Source organism: Lepisosteus oculatus, chromosome 14 (assembly GCF_040954835.1).
Source record: "Lepisosteus oculatus isolate fLepOcu1 chromosome 14, fLepOcu1.hap2, whole genome shotgun sequence".
Lineage (NCBI taxonomy): Eukaryota > Metazoa > Chordata > Actinopteri > Semionotiformes > Lepisosteidae > Lepisosteus > Lepisosteus oculatus.
The window spans coordinates 49,277,340-49,295,653 of NC_090709.1; the positions used below are offsets into that span (position 1 = coordinate 49,277,340).

At 39.6% G+C, this 18,314-nt stretch overlaps 1 pseudogene; it reads left to right on the plus strand.

The window, feature by feature from the left end:
• Window positions 1-8,653: 8,653 nt before the first annotated feature.
• Window positions 8,654-17,708, plus strand: LOC138242708 (zinc finger protein 180-like; annotated as a pseudogene).
• The last annotated feature ends 606 nt before the right edge of the window (window positions 17,709-18,314 follow it).

The following is an 18,314-nucleotide window of genomic DNA, read 5'->3' on the forward strand; positions in this document are numbered from 1 at the left end:
ATCTTCGAATGGCTGGCAGGAGAATTCATTCATGCTCTCGTTGCACCATTAGTTAGAATATTTAAAATTACAACACAGATTTGTTGGAGAACTTGACAAGCAAAAAAGGACAGTTGAACAGCATGATTATGTTAGGACTGTACATTTGTATTTTAATAGTTTTGTATATTTATCTTAATTTTAATATACATGTAACAATAAATGCTGTTCTATGTAAATACATTTTGTTGTATTTTATCATATTTTAGCGGAGGGCACAAGGTTGTCTATTATACCTTGCGAAACTTCCAAGACAACTATAACAGAGACTTATATTTTAAGAAAATTTGCTTTAAAAGAATTTGTACGATATCATCCCTCAATATCGATGTTCAAATGAAGGATTTGAAGAAGCAACAGCGATAGGAAAGTACATTGATCTTGGACCAATGTTTGCATTTGAACAATCCTTCCTCCTGGAAAGGAGTTATGTTTTGAGTCTCTTGATGATGCTCTTCTGGATAAAAAAAAACGTGCAAATTTGTTTCAGATGTATTTTGGATAAAATTATAACTGTCATCGAAGAGAAATTTGATCAGTTGAGTCCAGTCAAAACTTTCGACATTTTATATGATGACAGGACGTACATTTAGGAATCAGTACCGATAACACCACTGCTATTGATGGAATAGAAATAAGTGATGTATTGGCAGTTTTATCTGAGGCAAGAAGTACTAGAACACCTCCTATAAAAATGTTAGGATTCAGAGCAAGAAATATTTTTTCACCTCACCCAATGATATTGCATTAACGAGGCTGAAGCTGGCTTCTTATTCGCCAGCTTCTTCTTCTGCCTTAAATGCTGCTGCTGTGATGTTATGCCGGCTTTCGCCTGTAGATAGCTCTCTATAGTAATTCTTAAAAGTATTAATCGGGATGGATTACTGTACTTATCCTCAGTAAAGGAGAATATGTAAGTAGTGACTATCCAAATAGCATTTTTGTGTGAAACACATTTCAGAAAATTGTAAACCAATTTTCAAAACTCACAATAACACAAACACAATAAGTAAATAAGACAAAGGCAAAACATAAGTTCACAGGCACTTTCTCCATATTTACCACGACCTTGCCTTCTGATCATAAAAAGTCTTAAAATCTTGCATTTTACAAGAAATTTTAATATAAATGGGACATTTAGAACATGGCATATGAGAATATATGGTTAACCGAGGATAAGCAAAGGGTGATGGTGTAACGAACAGTTCTTTCCGGGCCCTATGCGGACGACACGATCCAGAATAGTGAAGACACAAGGGGAAAAATAGTCATGCAGGAAAAGGGTCTGGAGACGGGGGGCGTGTCAATGCAGTGCAGGCGTCCAGGGGAAGTGAGTCCAGGTGAACAATCCATGTAGGAAATCCAAAAGAGACAAAGAGTAGAGTCCAAGGCCAGGGGATCCATCCAGGGAGTTAAAACCGGCGAGGGGAACCAGTAACTAGGAACAGAAAGTTAAAAGCATAACGGAGCCAGACGCAGCAAGACCCCGGGCTCTCATGATGTGGAAATCAATGAGGAACCCGGAGTGAGGTCCGCGTCTGGCTTTTAAGGGGGAACGGGAATAGGGATCAGGTGCAAACAATGGGAGGGAACGAGGAAGGGCTGGAGCTCCCTTAAGAGGAGGGGTTAGCGATCGTGACAGATGGCACTTTCTGCTTATTGCTATAAACCTACCCCCTGGTTATAAAAACATCTCAAAATTCTGACACTGAGGTGTGAGAGACAATGGAACAGACTATCAAAATCCTGAACTTTAGGAAATTTTACTGTAACATTTTTTAAATATGACCCTCGGAACAAAGCATGAGAGAATGCATTGGGAATGCACTTTCTACTGTATTTATGGCCCTCCCTCTTGATTATGAAAATGTCTCAAAATTCTGACACTGAGGTGTGAGACACAATGTAACAGGTTCTCTTAATCCCGAAATACAAGAAATCTTACTGTACCATTTGAACATGGCATGTCCCTCCTTCCTCATTACCAAAACATCTCAATGTTCCAACACTATGTACATTTGTAATTACAACACTTCACTGTTGCATTTCTGAGTTGTGACATTGTGAACATGGCATGTTAAAGTATATAGAAAATCTAGATCAGAACAGGCTAAATGCAATTCATAGTGATTTATCATTTTCTTACTTTCTAAATGAAAAAAAAAATTCAGTGATTATGACACTTCGGTATGACATAAAATATGCTTCAATGACAGAATAAATAATCATGGAAAATATACCCACAGTGGACATTCATATTTGTGATTATAGGAATGTTAAATATCAGGTGAGTAGCTGCGTTAGCATGCGTAGGCTGCAAATGAACAAGTAAAGGGTTATTCCATGCTGAAAAGATAGGAAAGGAAACGCAACTTGTTGGCCGTGGAGCCGTGGATGACAACATCAAAGACATTAAGTAATTTTTACCGCTAACAGCTCAACATCATCTTCCTTTTATATCTAACCTCATCAGATCTCTCAACTCCCAACTCTTCCAGTTTCTCACTTCAGAGAAGGATAAAAAACTCAATCGTCCTCTACAGAGAAAAACCATCAACACCCCTACCACCTCCACCAATCCTAACCTTGTTGTTACTGTACCCTCTGACCTTTCCCTTTCACCCCTTTGCATCCTCAGCTAAGATATTTTAATATTACAACACAATTACAATAGATTGTATTAATGTTTAAAATTAAGGTAAATATGTCAAAATATCAAAATCCAACTGCACAGTGCTAACGTAACAATGCTTGTCAAGTTCTCAAACAAATCTGCATTGTATTTTTAAAATATTTCAGCAGAGGATGTGACGGGAGTATAAATGATGATTCGACGATCATTTTTCTTGTGTGAATATGGTTTTCTGGGGAGTTGAGATGTTGGGCATTATTGGACATTTTTGACACGTGTTGAACACTCGAATTTCCTGCAAATATTAAAATGGCTATGGTTTCGCTGAGAAATCCAATCTACCTATGCGAAGACAATGTTTACATCGCAAAAGAAACCCAGCCCTGGGTGGACTCGAAACGCCAACCTTTCGGTTAACAGCCAAACGCACTAACTGATTGCGCCACAGAGACTGACTACTGGGTTCTCGAATCACAAGTTTCTGGTTAAAAAAAAATCTCTTACCATTCTTTATGCCAGCCGGTAATATTTCTTCTGCACTGATAACAAAGAATTGAATTTCATGTTTTGCAAGCTGTGTGAATTTAATCAAAAGCAAGTTTTCCAGAAAGGAAATGAACACCTGCATTTAACAAAATCAAGCCCTTTGTGAGTGACCAAAATGGTACGTTCTGTACTACAAGATAAGAAGAAATACACAGCTGGGATTTGAACCTCGGTTCTTTTGTTTAAGAGAAAGGCACTTTAACCAACTAACCTATGGTGAGAGGACACCTGTCCCCTTTTACAGCCACTTGGACACACCGCTCTGAGACATCTGCATTCAGTAAGCGCTGAACCTGCTCTCAGAGCAAATTGCCTCTTTTACATACAGTAGCAGCCCCGACACTGAGAAACGAAGAGAACTGGCTTTTATCTGGCATTTTTCATGTCCAATGGGTTTGACATCTCCCAAGGGCGACAGAGTTCTTTTGCAACACTATTTCTTCTTCTTTTTTATTTCTGTACGCTTTGATAAAAAACGAGAAATCGTGCAAGGGAAAAATGTATTTTTTTCATAGAGAAAACGTGCACCAGGAAATGTTGTGTTGAGAAGAAGTGATTTAACATGATACGTGACCTAATTTATCGGAGCAAATGCTCACCCAGCAAGGTCTGGAGAGGTTGGAGAGTCTGGTGGATGTGATAATCATACGGTGTTGTGGAAGAAAACAGTCTTTATTTGAATTCTCAATCAATCAGAATTTCAGTGCGAAACATAAACCCTTTGTCTGATTTAAAGAGATGATATTTTAAAACTCATAAAAAATCAGAAAACACATGTTTCTCACTTTGAAATTTTAGACGTGGCGGTGTATTACTAGTAGCGGTGCTGAGCACACTATGGGGAAATTCAGGTTATGTGAAATACCAGCGGTTTAATAAATAACGCATCTGATTTCGGATCATAAGATTGTAGGTTCGACTTCTACCTGGCTCGTGTAAATTTTATTCAAGCTCCTCAGTAATAGATGTCTATTATGTAATGAAGCGCACCTGAAAGCAAACGTTGGGTCTGTTTCCTTTGTTTTACAGCATGAAATAGCAAATCGTTACAAAAAGCACCTGCTAATGTCCAATAGCGGATTTTTTTTCAAATTACATTTTCAGGCTTCAGACACTATTTAATAAAAGAAAAGTGTCCGAAACTCCCTAACTTTCAGGTTTGCTTGAACCTGTATTTAAAAAAAAAATTATCTGAAACTTCCGGGATTCCATTCTCTGATGTACAGTAGCTGTCTCTAAAGTCACACATGATGTTTAGCAGATGTGAGCTGTGCCTTTTCTCTTGTGTTCAAGGCTATTCGCTGTGTGAGCTCCACACTGCGTGTCCTGTACTGCTCTATTTTGTTTAGATTATCTATGTGGTGTACAGATAGAACTCAACTGCATGGTGTGAATTCCATGTTCAGGACCAGCATAACCTGAAAAGCTAACAGCTGACCTCAATGTGATTTGAACACGCAGCCTTCTGATCGGGAGTCAGACGCACTACCGTTGCACCACGAGGTCACAGCTGCAGCACCTTTGAATTCCCCAAAGGAGACAAATCAGCGTCACAAAAAAAATTATCCTGTGAAGAGCACCGCTCTTCCGAAGAGAGTCTCTTCTTCCCAGACCACATTTCATTCTTCCTGCGCAGCTCTTGTGCAGGTGTTGTTCTCGATAACAGATCAAGGAACACTGATTGTTTTTCTATTTTTTTTTTAATTAAGTACCCCATTGTGCAACGGTAGCATATCTGACTCTAAATCCAGAAGTTAAGTTTTCAAAGTATATCGGAGTCAACTGATACTGATCAGGTTCTGCTGCTACTGAACCCGCAGTCTTCACCTTAAAGTTCAATTCCCCAAGCCTGCTGACCTTATACTGTATATTCAATAACGAAGAGTCACAAACCATGAGGGACATACATTCAGTATACCATTCATTTATACTGTTTCGTAAATGAACTTTGATTACAACTTCTACACTAGATACTCAAAGGGAAGTACATCACTCATAGGCATTAAATTGATATCAACTGGGGTTGAGGTAACAATTGAATTCTCAAGCTGTAATGCAGAATGTTGAATACTCATCCAATCTGTGTGGATTCAGATCTCCCACGGACACAAGAGAACAGTGACAGGCTGTTGCTGCATCCAATCGGCATCCTCTGGACCAGCGCCAGGCAGTCCTGGTCCGGCGTGATGTGTGGGAGAAGGAGGGAGTTAGTCCTGGCTCCACTAGCAGAGACTGTGGACATGAAAAGTGACTGTGGGTCCGCTCTTTCGATGGGAAGAAGACCGTTTCGTTCCCAGTGTAGTGCTAGCCCTGAATAATAAGATCCAGCTATTGACAGTTCCGACCTTAGTTCACTCGTTGATCAGGCGAGCGTTCGCGGTGGGTTCATGAGGCTTGCTACTGGGCTAACCTTGGGCGGATCCTTTGGTTACACGCGAACGTTCTCCGTTCTCGACTCTATCACGTGATTGTCCGAGCTGAGTCAGAATGTCCTGGAGGGGCATCTTCTGGGCCCTGTGCTGCCTTTTTTATCTGGAGGAACTACGGTTGTTCATTGCTTGAATGTTCCGTGGGCATTTGAGACCCATGTGGGGTTACCCTGCCCTACCAGTTCCTGATTAGCTGATCAAGGTGGAGGATGAATAATTATGCTCTCTGACATTAGGGTTGTAAACAACCTAGGATGAGACTCTCCCTTGGAATCTCCCAGACAGTAAGGCACCAGAGATGACCATTTATTAGGGTGGCTGGAGAACCTCAGACTTGGGAGTTGTTCCTTATCAGGAAAAACATCTTAAATCTGAACCAAATGGAATGGCCTCTCTGTGTCCAGCACCACTAGGATGAGGGAGAGCAAGGCAAGGGAGCAGAAAACTTAATTCCTGTATTATTAATAAGCCTTGCCGCTACACCAGCATGGAGCTTGAATTCACAACCCTGGGATTTAGAGTTTCGTATGAGTTGCTCCACAGAAGACTGAAATATCATATTTAGTGTATGTTACATACTGCAGGTCCTAAGCTTTACATCACTGAAGAGGTTGGTCTGCTCTCCAGGTTACCAACAATAAGTTCAGGCATTACTTATGTGGGGCAGCACTTCAATTCAATGATTATTTTCTGCACATACATGGTTTCCCCCCCTTCACTCAAATAAATATAGAGGAAGCTCTTTGGCTACTGTTCTCGTAAAGGAACACCAATGACAAAGAATGCTTATTAAACAGTTTCAAATAGGAACAGTGAACACAACACAACAACAATAGGATTCTAACCCATGCGTGCAGAGCACAATGGATTAGCAATCATCACCTTAACCACTCAGCCACCTTGTCAGGGCACTGCCACTGGACCAGTCATGAGGTGGCGAGATCAAGATGATCATCTTGTCCTTGTACTTGAGGGTCATTTTCCTCTTCCACCTACAATTTCAACATATTCCTTGGGAGATGTCAAGCTTCTGAGTCTGTGCTGTGCTTCAGTGGCAGCTGTATATGGAAAGCACATTGAAGTCCTTGGACACGAAAATTCCTGGATGGTAAAAGCTTCTCTCAATAAACAGGAAATCCTGTTTCTGAAATCCTGCGGTATCTTTCTTCTTGTTTTGTCCTATAGAATGTATCATAATTATTGAAGATCAAATATGGCTTGATTTGGTTCAATGCAAGTATTCATTTCCTTTTTGGACAACTTGTTTTTCAAAAATTGCATATAACTTGTGAAAGATGAAATACAAATCTTGCTCATTAGTGCAGAAGGAATTCTGCCAGCTAACAAGAAAATCCTGGCGATTTTTTTTTACCAAAAACCTGCGAATGGAGATGTAGAACAAAAATCCACTTGAGACATTTTTTGTTAAGTAGAAGAGGAGTTTATTGAATGCATGACCAAGAAGAAGTATCCTTCTTACAGTCAGGAGAGTAGTTCTGACAAGAAGAGTTACAGCTGACTTTTTATACACTTACCTGATATGGAAGATTAACAGTTTAAGTCTCAACAAGAAAAACTTCAGTTGTATTTGATTTCTACTGGTTAAGCAGACTCCAAGGTGACTGATCACAAAATGTATATGTATGACTGAACTGGTATAACACCTAGAAATACAGGTACAGTTTTGGTTAAGCTCTTGCACTAGAACAATTCTTAGAATTATTACAATAGGCATATTTCTTTTCTGCAGGCTCCTAGTCTCACCAACATTGGCTACGCTTACATTTTGGAGGAAGAGCTGTTCTGTAGAAACAGATGAACAATATGGGGCCAATCAACCTGTTGGACAGACTGAAGATGAAAACACTGTTTATAGCCTGGAAGGAAAAATAAATCAATTTAAACAAGTATGTGGCCTTGTTGAGACATATTTAATCTAAGATAAACAAAGCTATAAGTATGGAGAGATGTGAGAGATAAAAAACATTGGGAAAAAATAGTAAGGAAGGGAAAGAGAGGTGTATAAAGAAAATGAAAGGAAAAAAAATGTATTTATTAGATAAGATGAATTTGAGTGGGTTGTGGAGGGGCAATAGAAGAATAAAATTTAAATCTGTTAAGTTATTGTCTGCATTCCGTCCTTTCAGTTGGTCTGGAACAGTTCAGTGACTTATTCAGAGATTGCATTTAATATTATATCACAAAACTGAGCAGAGCAGGTGATTAGTGATGTGTGCTTCGATTTAAAAATAGCTTTACATGAAATCCTGCGCTGATAATAATGTGCATTATAGTGTCCTGCAAGTAAAATCTGGAAATACATTTTCTGTTTCAAAAAATTCACACTGCGTAACTCGCAGGTGATTCACTCGTCCTGACTAGATGGCGCTAGCAGGTGTGGTGAGGTTTATATCTGTTGCAGGGGTTGCAGAAATACCTCTGTCTCAAAATTCCTCTCCTCAGTTGTTCTGAAGCTGCGGCAGCCCTAAAGAATGACGTCATCATGCTGCGCGACTCAACACAACAGATATTTCACCCACGCGACAGTGATTGAGTCAATTGTTTTAGCTAAATAATCAAGAAGAAAGTTATTTTGTTTTTTTTACTATGCTACGAATTGTCAGCTGTGTATAACGGAATACAGGCCTGAATGCAGGATCTGTGAAGAATAAAATAAGAACGTTTTTGCGTTTAAACTCCACAATTTAGCCTTTGTTTCTGACCGACTCTACAGAAGGATGGCGGAGTGTTTGTTGAATCTGCAAACTGAGCTTCACTCTTTCATGCAGGTTTTGCTCAAATCGATCGTGTATGAAGTTTCAGACGTTTTCAGAAACAGGATGTCTGACTCTGAGTTTCAAGACAAACTCCGCATCGTCTCCCAGGTCCTGGTGAGACGGGCCGTGTTTAAAATCACACAGTGTGTGGAGGACAGTGTTGGGAGTGAAATGGCGCAACTGAAGAAGGAGAACGAGAGCCTGAAGGTGAGATTTCAGCAGTGCGAGAAGGAGTCGGGAGCAGGAGGAGATCAGGGACAGACAGATCGTGTTGGACACACGCTTCCCTGTGAAGTCACTGCAGAAATAAAAGAAGAAATGGACACGAAACTGGAGCTGGCAGGTCAGTGTGGTGACTTGTATGAAGTCAGTGTGTGTGTGAGTTTAAAAACAATGTCCTTAACTTCCTCACTGGTGAGAATATAGTGGAGAGATACAAAGTGAAGTGGAAAGACTTGTGTGATATAGCGACAGGATGCTTTACTGGAAACTGAAATTATTATAATCCGGTTATGATGCTAAAAACAACTCAGCATCTCAGCAGATTCAGCATCTGTTTCTCTAAATCGGTGTGTAATCCGATGTTATTAGGAAATATATATACAGTATATAATATTACACAATTATTATAATACAAATACAGTATTTGTTTAGCTTTTATATTTGTTTAACATTCCAGTCCACCAGGGTCTGTCTGTAGTAATTCCTCTGGAATATTCTGTCAGGAATATTTGGGATATTCGTGTTTTTATTAACCTTTTTCTCTCAGTGAAGTGTTAATGTACTGTAGTGACCAGTTATGAGAGGTCTGTATTAACCTCTCATTCTCCTCATCCCCTCATCTGTATTTCAGTAACAAGGCCGAGAACACATTGTTTAGACGTTTTTTAGTCTATATCATTCAGTAACTGGAGCAAAAAATGATGAGCTACTGTATTTATATAATTGTTACAGAATACATTAGTATCTTGTTGTTGAATGTTTTTTTTATCTTTGGAATTATGTTTAATATCTTTTTAATTTATTTAACTTATTTTTAATATAATCTTGGCCAAATGTTTTTTTCAGTGATTTGGGTTTTACAAAAGCAAATAAAATCTGGACATAAACGTGACATTTTAAACAGGATAAAAATGGTCAGTCAGTCGATAGATATATGCATTCTTATGTTTTCTATTGGTCAGGGGTTTGAGGTGCAGGAACAAGTGAATATTGGAATGTCTCTGGTGAGCTGCAGCATATTGGGGTGTTTTAAGTTTGGGGATTCTGCTCTATTCATTGATCTTGGAGGAGTGTCCTGGATTTTTAAGGAATCTCTGTTCCCAGGGTTTTTCTCTTGGTATTTCTGTGCGACAATGTCTGGACAGTGTTGTCTGCTCTTATTGAACTGTACCTGTTTAATTCTGCTGCCTCCTCCCACTGTGTGGCTTTTTTCCCCTGTAAAGAGCTTTGAGAAGCCTCTTTTAAAGGTGTTATATAAAATAAAAAGAAAACTTTATTATTATGATTCAATCCAATGTTGTTGTTATTGAGTGTTGCACTCGTGTTAGCATTCCCTTCCCTTTCTGCGAGTAAACTCAAAACAACCCTTTCCCTCATATCAAGTAATGACTCAGTGGAAAATCATCCCCGAGTCTCATTTTCTCCCACTGGTTATCTCTGTGCCCTTTTGCCTTTTTTCCCCTCTTTGTTTTTTTTTTCTGAATCACTAGCTCACCTCTTTCTGTTTCAGCTGGGAGCCTCTCTGTAATTAAACAGTTCTGTATCAGACTGTCTCCCTTCCTGCCTGGTTCATTTGTGCCCCTCTCTGAATTCACTGTCTAAGCCAGTCACTGCTTCTAGAGTTCAACCTTAAACAGCACACTGAGGACTATGCTTGGGCTTTGACCAATCACCACGCTGTTTTCACATTTAAACCTTAACGTGGTTATTAAAAGACTTTGCTGGTCAGTGCTGATTGTTGCGGTCAATAGAGGTATTTGTTACCAACAAATGTAATGTGTGTTTAGAAAAGTTGCTAATTCTGCGTGTTATTTTTCTGTGTATTTGTTTGCAGTGTTAATTTAGTCTCCAGTTTTTGATTTAGTCATAGTCTTAGTCAAGTCAAGTGTCTGTCATAGCCACCTTTTAGTCATCTGTTTTTAATTTAGTCCAGTCAACTCAATTTTCACTACAATTAGTCTTAATTAATTATCTTAATTAAACTGATTAAAACAAAATTAGTTTATTTAGTAGAGGCTTCCACCAATACTGAATTTGTAATAACCATAGGGTAATTACTGCATGAGTTACTTAAAGTACTACCACAGAACAGGAAAAGTAATATACACATTCTTTATCTCACTGATATTATTTATAACTAGGTCTTTTGATGCCATAATAATTCAGTTGAAAAACTGCCATAGTCTAAGAGTAGTGTAAGTGTTATTCATGTTGTGCTAGTATTATGTTAAGTATAAGTATTATGGCAGGCCTGTGTTTCAGTCTATAACAGTGCTTTTTACCATGCTGGGCTAGCAATTTTTTAAAAATAAAAAATAAAATGATTAAAAAATATTATACAATGATGTGTTCCTGTCTAACTTAAACATTGCATGACTTTAAAATCTATATAATTGGTTTAGATAAAAAACACTTTGTATGTGCAACCAATGGGTCAGTTTTCTTCCTTATGATCAGCTTAGAAAATTTGTGTATGCTGTTTTTTACTTTTTAATTAAACATTTAAAATGATTGAATTTCATAAATGCAACACTCATTTCATGCAGACAAAATCACATTCTTCTTGTGGTGTGAAGCAGATCATCTGGTCTTTTGTTTCCAATCAGAGGCTGGGAAAATAGCGCACTGCCCTCTGCGCGCTTTCAGAGAGGAAGGCAGTACCAAGACAGAGAGGAGTTGCGGAGCTCATCAATACAGTCTGAGCGTTCTATAGCACAAAGTTAAATGGGCGCCGTCCTTGGGATGAGATGTAAAACCAAGGTTCTGACTCTCTGTCGTCATTAAAAATCCCAGGGGGTTTCTCGAAAAGAGTAGGGGTGTTACCCCGGCATCCTGGCCAAATTTCCTATTGGCCCTTACCAATCATGGCCTCCTAATAATCCCCATCTATGAATTGGCTTCATTACTCTACTCTCCTCCCCACTGATAGTGTTCTGGCACACTGTGGCTGCCGTCGCATCCTCCAGTTGGGGCTGCACATTGGTGGTGGTGGATGGGAGTCCCCGTTACCTGTAAAGCGCTTTGAGTGGGGTGTCCAGAAAAGTGCTATATAAGTGTAAGCAATTATTATTAAAGTGCAAATGGCACCCATTGCTTCTGCATATATAACTTAGTGTTTAAAACTAAACAATGTGAATTTTGTTTGACTTCTAATTCCCTTGTATAGATGTATCATTACACATCTTTCTCGCCATCTAAATTTATTTTTGCAGAAGCCTATTGTACTTTCAAATGATTGAATAATGAATGAATGAATAATCAATGTTAACTGTTCATAAAAATCAAATGTCTTAACTAAGGATTAAGATGGCACAGTTGTTAATAATAATAATTAATTGCTTACACTTATACAGCGCTTTATTGGACACTCCATTCAAAGTTCTTTATAGGTAATGGGGACCCCCCTCCACCACCACCAATGGTGCCATATTGCGCAAGAACGCTCACCACACTCCAGCTATCAATGGGGGAGGAGAGTAGAGTAATTGCAACAAACTTTCGAAAGGAGCACACAGCTGCGGACTAGTTAATATGGTTCTATCTAGAGATCATCTCCAGCTCTCAGCTCAATTGTAACAAAAAGCCGTGCGGAACAAAGCTGGAGAGCAGCTGAATGTGTGCTCAGGTTTCAGCACTGTTGTTTTTCTAATTAACACTAACTGCAGGGGCTCTGAATCAAAGCTTTTCAATTATTCTGGTCAGTGTGTTAATATGTAGGTCATAATCGTTATTTTTCTGTCTCGTTCAAGCATATAACTCGACATTGATATTTTTATTAAACGACGGCATATATTTTAAAATATTGCAGATCTGGGTAAGTTTGCTCTCAAAAGCAAGAAACTTAGAACGAGACTTATTTTCCACATTCAATCTATTGGTGCTTCTTTGCTACACACTGAACCTTTTTATTTTTAGCTTGAACAGAGAAAGCTATGAAGGGGCCTGAATCAAGTGTTCAAAATCCTAAAAGACATCAACAAATCCAAATTATCTACTATTTTACTGGGTTCTAGAGTCTAGTGTCCATTTTTGCTTTAACCTATGCTGGCATAATGATTATGGGTAAATATAGTGAAATATAAACATAACAACTGCAGATGCATGTTATAATAAGAAATCACATTAAAGTCTCCTGGTAAACCAAGGTTTTGAGTTTTACAACTTCAAGTACAACAATTTAATTACAAGAAGAACAAGATTAAGACATTAAAAACAAAACAGACACACAATGAAGCCAATTCATAGATGGGGATAATTAGGAGGCCATGATTGGTAAGGGTCAATGGGTAATTTGGCCAGGACACTGGGGTTACACCCCTACTCCTTTCGAGAAACGCCCTGGGAATTTTTAATGACCATAGAGAGTCAGGACCTCGGTTTTACGTCCCATCCGAAGGACTATACTTGGGCATTAGGATCCACACAGAGCGCAGGGTGAGAGCCCCCTACTGGGCCCACTAACACCTTTTCCAACAGCAACCTCAGTTTTTCCCAGGACATCTCCCATCCAGGTACTGGCCAGGCTCACACCAGTTAGTAGTGAGTTGCAGACTTATATGGCTGCTGGCCGTATCACTTGTTCTAAGCAATCTTTTTGCATGTTTTCTCACAAATACAACAGTAGCACCAGATGTCTCAGTGGCTTTCAAAATTAAATTATGCATGCAAGTCTTTGAACTAGAAAGATGAGTACGCTATCCGTCCATTTCTAATTGTGGTGCAGTGGTTAGCATTACTGTTTTGCAGCACTGGGGCCCTAGTTTCAATTACTGGGGTACTATATTTGTGGAGTTTGCATGTTCTCTCTGGGTTCCGTGGGTTTTCTTCAGGTGATATGATTTAATTGGCTTATGGGAATACTGATCCTCTTGTGAGTGTGTGTTTGTGTCTGTTCGTCTGCCCTGTGATGTGCTGGTGCTATGTCCAGGGTGTATTCTGTCTTGTGCTTTGTTGCATGCTGGGATAGATTCCAGCTCCTCTGTACTGGATAAAGAGATTAGAAAATGGATGGGATTAACGACACTGTAACAACTCTATACATAGTGATAAAAACTGCTATGAGATGGCGGGATCTCACTGAGGATAAATTATTTTATAGTGGTAGCTTAAGGAAACAGTCTTTCCACCTCTCTGGCACATCAATATTCATAACTAGTCATTTAAACAAATTAACTCTATATATAAACATCTTAAGATCCTGGCTCCATGGATCAGCTATCAGCTATGTTTGCACATTCCTTCAGTTCACGTGCATCCAACACACAGTTCAATGCAGAAAATCTAAAATGCAATCCTCATTTCAGTAGCTGTGTAAACATTCTGTCTCTTAACTTCATCATCTTCCTCTGCAGTCTATAACATCCATCCATCCTCCTAACCGCATTATCCCATTCGGGGTTGCGGGAAGAGCCGGAGCTTATCTCAGCAAGCAACGAGTGCAAGGCAGGTTACACCCTGGACAGGGAGCCAGTCCATCGCAGGCCAAGTGTGAGCCAATCATACATGGGGATAGTATGGAGGCCATGGTAAAGGCTAAGGGGGATATTTGGCCTGGACACTTGGGTAACTTCTTACTCTTCTCGGGAAACGTCTTGGTATCTTTAATGACCACTGAAAGGTAGGACCTCGGTTTAACGTCAAATCTGAAAGACAGTGCCCACTACTGTGTAGTGTCCCTGCCATTATACTAGGGCATTAAGACGCTCATAGACCGCAAGGTGGGCACCCCCCACTGGTCCCAGTAACAGCACTACCAGCAACAACCATAGGTTCCCAGGAGGTATCTTATCCATGTACTGACCAGGCTCAATCCTGCTTAGCTTCAGTGGGCTGCCAGTTGAGAGCTGCAGGGTGATTTGGCCGCTGGCACAGTTTATAACATCTCCTGTCAATTTATCAAAAGTTTGCCTAACCCTTTTAGTAAGTGTTCTTGTTATCAGCGCATTTCTCAGCTTTCCCAAAATTATCTCTTATCTACCTACATCTCTAGTTTTGCAAATAAATCCTCAAAAACTGCTTGTATTAATTTGTTTAACGAATATCATATGTAAATATTGGTAGTAGCACTCTGCATTGTAGAATATCACACTGATTCCCTTTCTTTTAAAGGGCACAAGACAAACTAAGAAAGGGATTTTTCTAGAATAAATATATGCACATCCTGTTCACTGGGGTAATTAAATCCACACTGAGCAATCTCCAATATTTGGCAGCCAGAATCCTTACTGGGTTGCAAGCAAGCAATCACATTACGCCTGTTTTCAAGTCCTTGCAATGACTTCCTATCAGGTTTTGAGTCAGTTTTAACTTTCTCATCCTTATTCAGTACTTGTCTGGTTTATTATCCATTTACTCCCCACCTTGCAACCTTTGTCCATCTGACTCTGGTCTTCAGGATCATCTACATTCTGTGGGTAACGGGACCTTTTTTAGCTGCACCCCAGAGCTCTATCTTCCCGACTCCATAACTAAAAAGGCAAATAGGAGTGGCCTAAGCAACATACAGAGTTGTGTAAGTGACAATTTGAGGTAGCCTATGATGTAAATTACACTTTTTGCCGATAAGTTAAGCTTTCAAAACTCGGCCCCAAAGCCATGTGACATTTCACCCTGTTTCATTGGTTAAAGGCAAGGATCAAATGCACCGCCATGTTAACAGGAATGTGTAGTTTTTTTTAACTGTACTGTCTTTGGATTTGGCCAGGGCTTTAAAGAGATGTCTTAATCCCAGTGTCTGGGTGCTGTAGCTCAGATGGCACTTTAGATCTATTGCAGATTTCAACTCATAATGTGGCTGAGTTCTGTTTATCTTCGGTAATGTTGTACAAGAGTTTTTCTTGGTCTGATTATACATGAAATACTCCTGACTCCAGATCTTTTTTTTTCCAGCTGAAAGCATGGAGAACCACAAGCATGTCTTTCTTTTCTAGTTTTCAATTTTCTTTAATCTGCTTATTCTAGTGTATACATCTCATTGTGGCAGTCAATTAACACACAATAAGAATTCATGACAGGAGGTGTTGAAAAGACCATCCAGAAATGGGAGACAGTTGTAAAACAGAAGAAGATAGAAAATGGCAGATCCTGATAACTGCGATTCTTACACATCCGTAGCCCTTAGGCAATGCACAGTCCACACACAGCCTCAGACTTAGGATTGTACCTGTTACAGCCAGCCTGCTTTTTGCCAGACAAAAGTAAATACACAAATGGTGAATCTCATGTTGCAAAATTAATTTCACTTTGAGTTTTACTCCAGTAGGTCATTTTGTCTCATCTTAGTGCACTGAAGCAGAAATGCAAAGTAATCAAGTCCTTGTCACTATCATTGTGGATTATTTTAGTGTTTCATTTTCTTTAAAATTGCAAAACATTTCGTCGTAATTTTTGTCGACTAAATTAACACTGTCGACTAAATGTGTACTATGAAAGGATAAAGTGAACATTGGGGTGTTTTAGTATTCTGTGGTGGTCTGTATAGATGCTAAAAATCCTTATATTGTAACATTTGTTTTCTTGGATCTCCATGTTGTTAATACTACTTTCATCCCATGTTAAAGGTCTTGTCCTTGTGTCCTGTATTTGCAGGATTAGAGGCCAGTGCTCTCCCTGACGCTGGGGAAAGGGCTCCTCTTGAACAGCAGCACAGTGAGGAGGAGTGGAGCTCCAGTATGATGCAGGAGACAGAGCTCACTTCTGCAGAAGGGAAAGAGAAACTCAATCAGCAACCCACAGAGAGCAGACAGAGAGTGGAGGATCTGGACTCTGTGCCCATGATGAAGACAGAGCCTGAGAGTGAGACACCTGGATTCCTACTATCTGATGATTTTATAGAGAAGATTACCAATCTGGACCCATACAATATTACAGAAGGTTGTAGTGGACTTGGCTGTGTGTCTGTACAAGAGCACAGTGAAGAACTGGGTGAGTTTAATCTTCCAGAGCAGGACATGGAGCCCCAGTTGATTGACCCTGCAGGCCAGCAGACTGATGCACCTGTTGATAAGATCAGTACTGAGTTACAAAACACAGAGGAGAGTCAGAACAGGGAGGAACAACAGCAGCTCCAACAGGACTTGATAATAAGACCATTCAGCTGCAGTCAGTGTGGGAAGAGTTTTAGTCAATCATGCTTCTTAAAAAGACACCAGCGCATTCACACAGCAGAGAGACCGTTCAGCTGCTGTCAGTGTGGGAAGAGTTTTAGTCAGTCAAATAACTTAAGAAGACACCAGCGCATTCACACAGGAGAGAGACCGTTCAGCTGCAGTCAGTGTGGGAAGAGTTTTAGTCAATTATACCACTTAAAACAACACCAGCTCATACACACAGCAGAGAGACTGTTCAGCTGCAGTCAATGTGGGAAGAGTTTTAGTCATTCAAGTAACTTAACAGCTCACGAGCGTATTCACACAGGAGAGAAACCGTTCAGCTGCAGTCAGTGTGGGAAGAGTTTTAGTCAGTCAAGTACCTTAAGAGCTCACCAGCGCATTCACACAGGAGAGAGACCATTCAGCTGCAGTCAGTGTGGGAAGAGTTTTAGTCAATTATACCACTTAAAACAACACCAGCTCATACACACAGCAGAGAGACTGTTCAGCTGCAGTCAGTGTGGGAAAAGTTTTAGTCACTCAACTAACTTAAGAAGACACCAGCTCATTCACACAGGAGAGAGACCATTCAGCTGCAGTCAGTGTGGGAAGAGTTTTAGTCAGTCAAGTAACTTAATAACCCACCAGCGCATTCACACAGGGGAGAGACTGTTCAGCTGCAGTCAGTGTGGGAAGAGTTTTAGTCAGTCAAGTACCCTAAGAGCTCACCAGCGTATTCACACAGGAGTGAGACCATTCAGCTGCAGTCAGTGTGGGAAGAGTTTTATTGACTCAAGTACCTTAAGAGCTCACCAGTGTGTTCACACAGGAGAGAGACCATTCAGCTGCAGTCAGTGTGGGAAACGTTTTAGTCAGTTAAGGAACTTAAAAAGCCACCAGCACACTCACAAGAGACCTTCATAGTCCACCAGTGCAGTCACACAGGAGAAAGATCATTCAGCTACAGTCACAATGGGAAGAGTTTTATCCAGTCTTTATCCAGCGACTTAAAAGCACACCAATTTAGTCACCAGTTTGATTTAATCATATTTTTAGTCATGTCAACTAAAATGTCTATTAGTTCAAGTAGGTAGCTGTGTCAGCATGTGATATCCGAAGAAAGCTTCACAGCTGAAACGTTGTGTTGCCTTTTTTCTCTTTTCAGTGTGGAATAAACCTTTACTTGTTCCTAAAATGTTTATTAGTCATAGCCACTTTGTAGTTACCCACTTTTGATTTAGTATAGATCACACGTAACTAAAGTTTTACTTTTACTTATGGTTGACTAAAATGGAATTAGTTCTAGTCGTGAAGTTTAATTTATATGTATAATTAAATGGATACAAGTTTTAGTTTTATACAATTTTAAAATTAAATCTAAATTGAATAAATTCTTTATTTCTTTGTAGTCTTGGGATGTTAAGTTTAGTCCTGTTTAATTTACAATTAAGACTGTTCTCATTGGATAGGCTTGTAATTATGTAACTGCTTTTGTTAAAAGTTGTTAAGCAATAAACATGTATAAAACAGATTAGGATCCTTAACTGTCACACTGTCTCATTAAATTCTACCAAAAAGT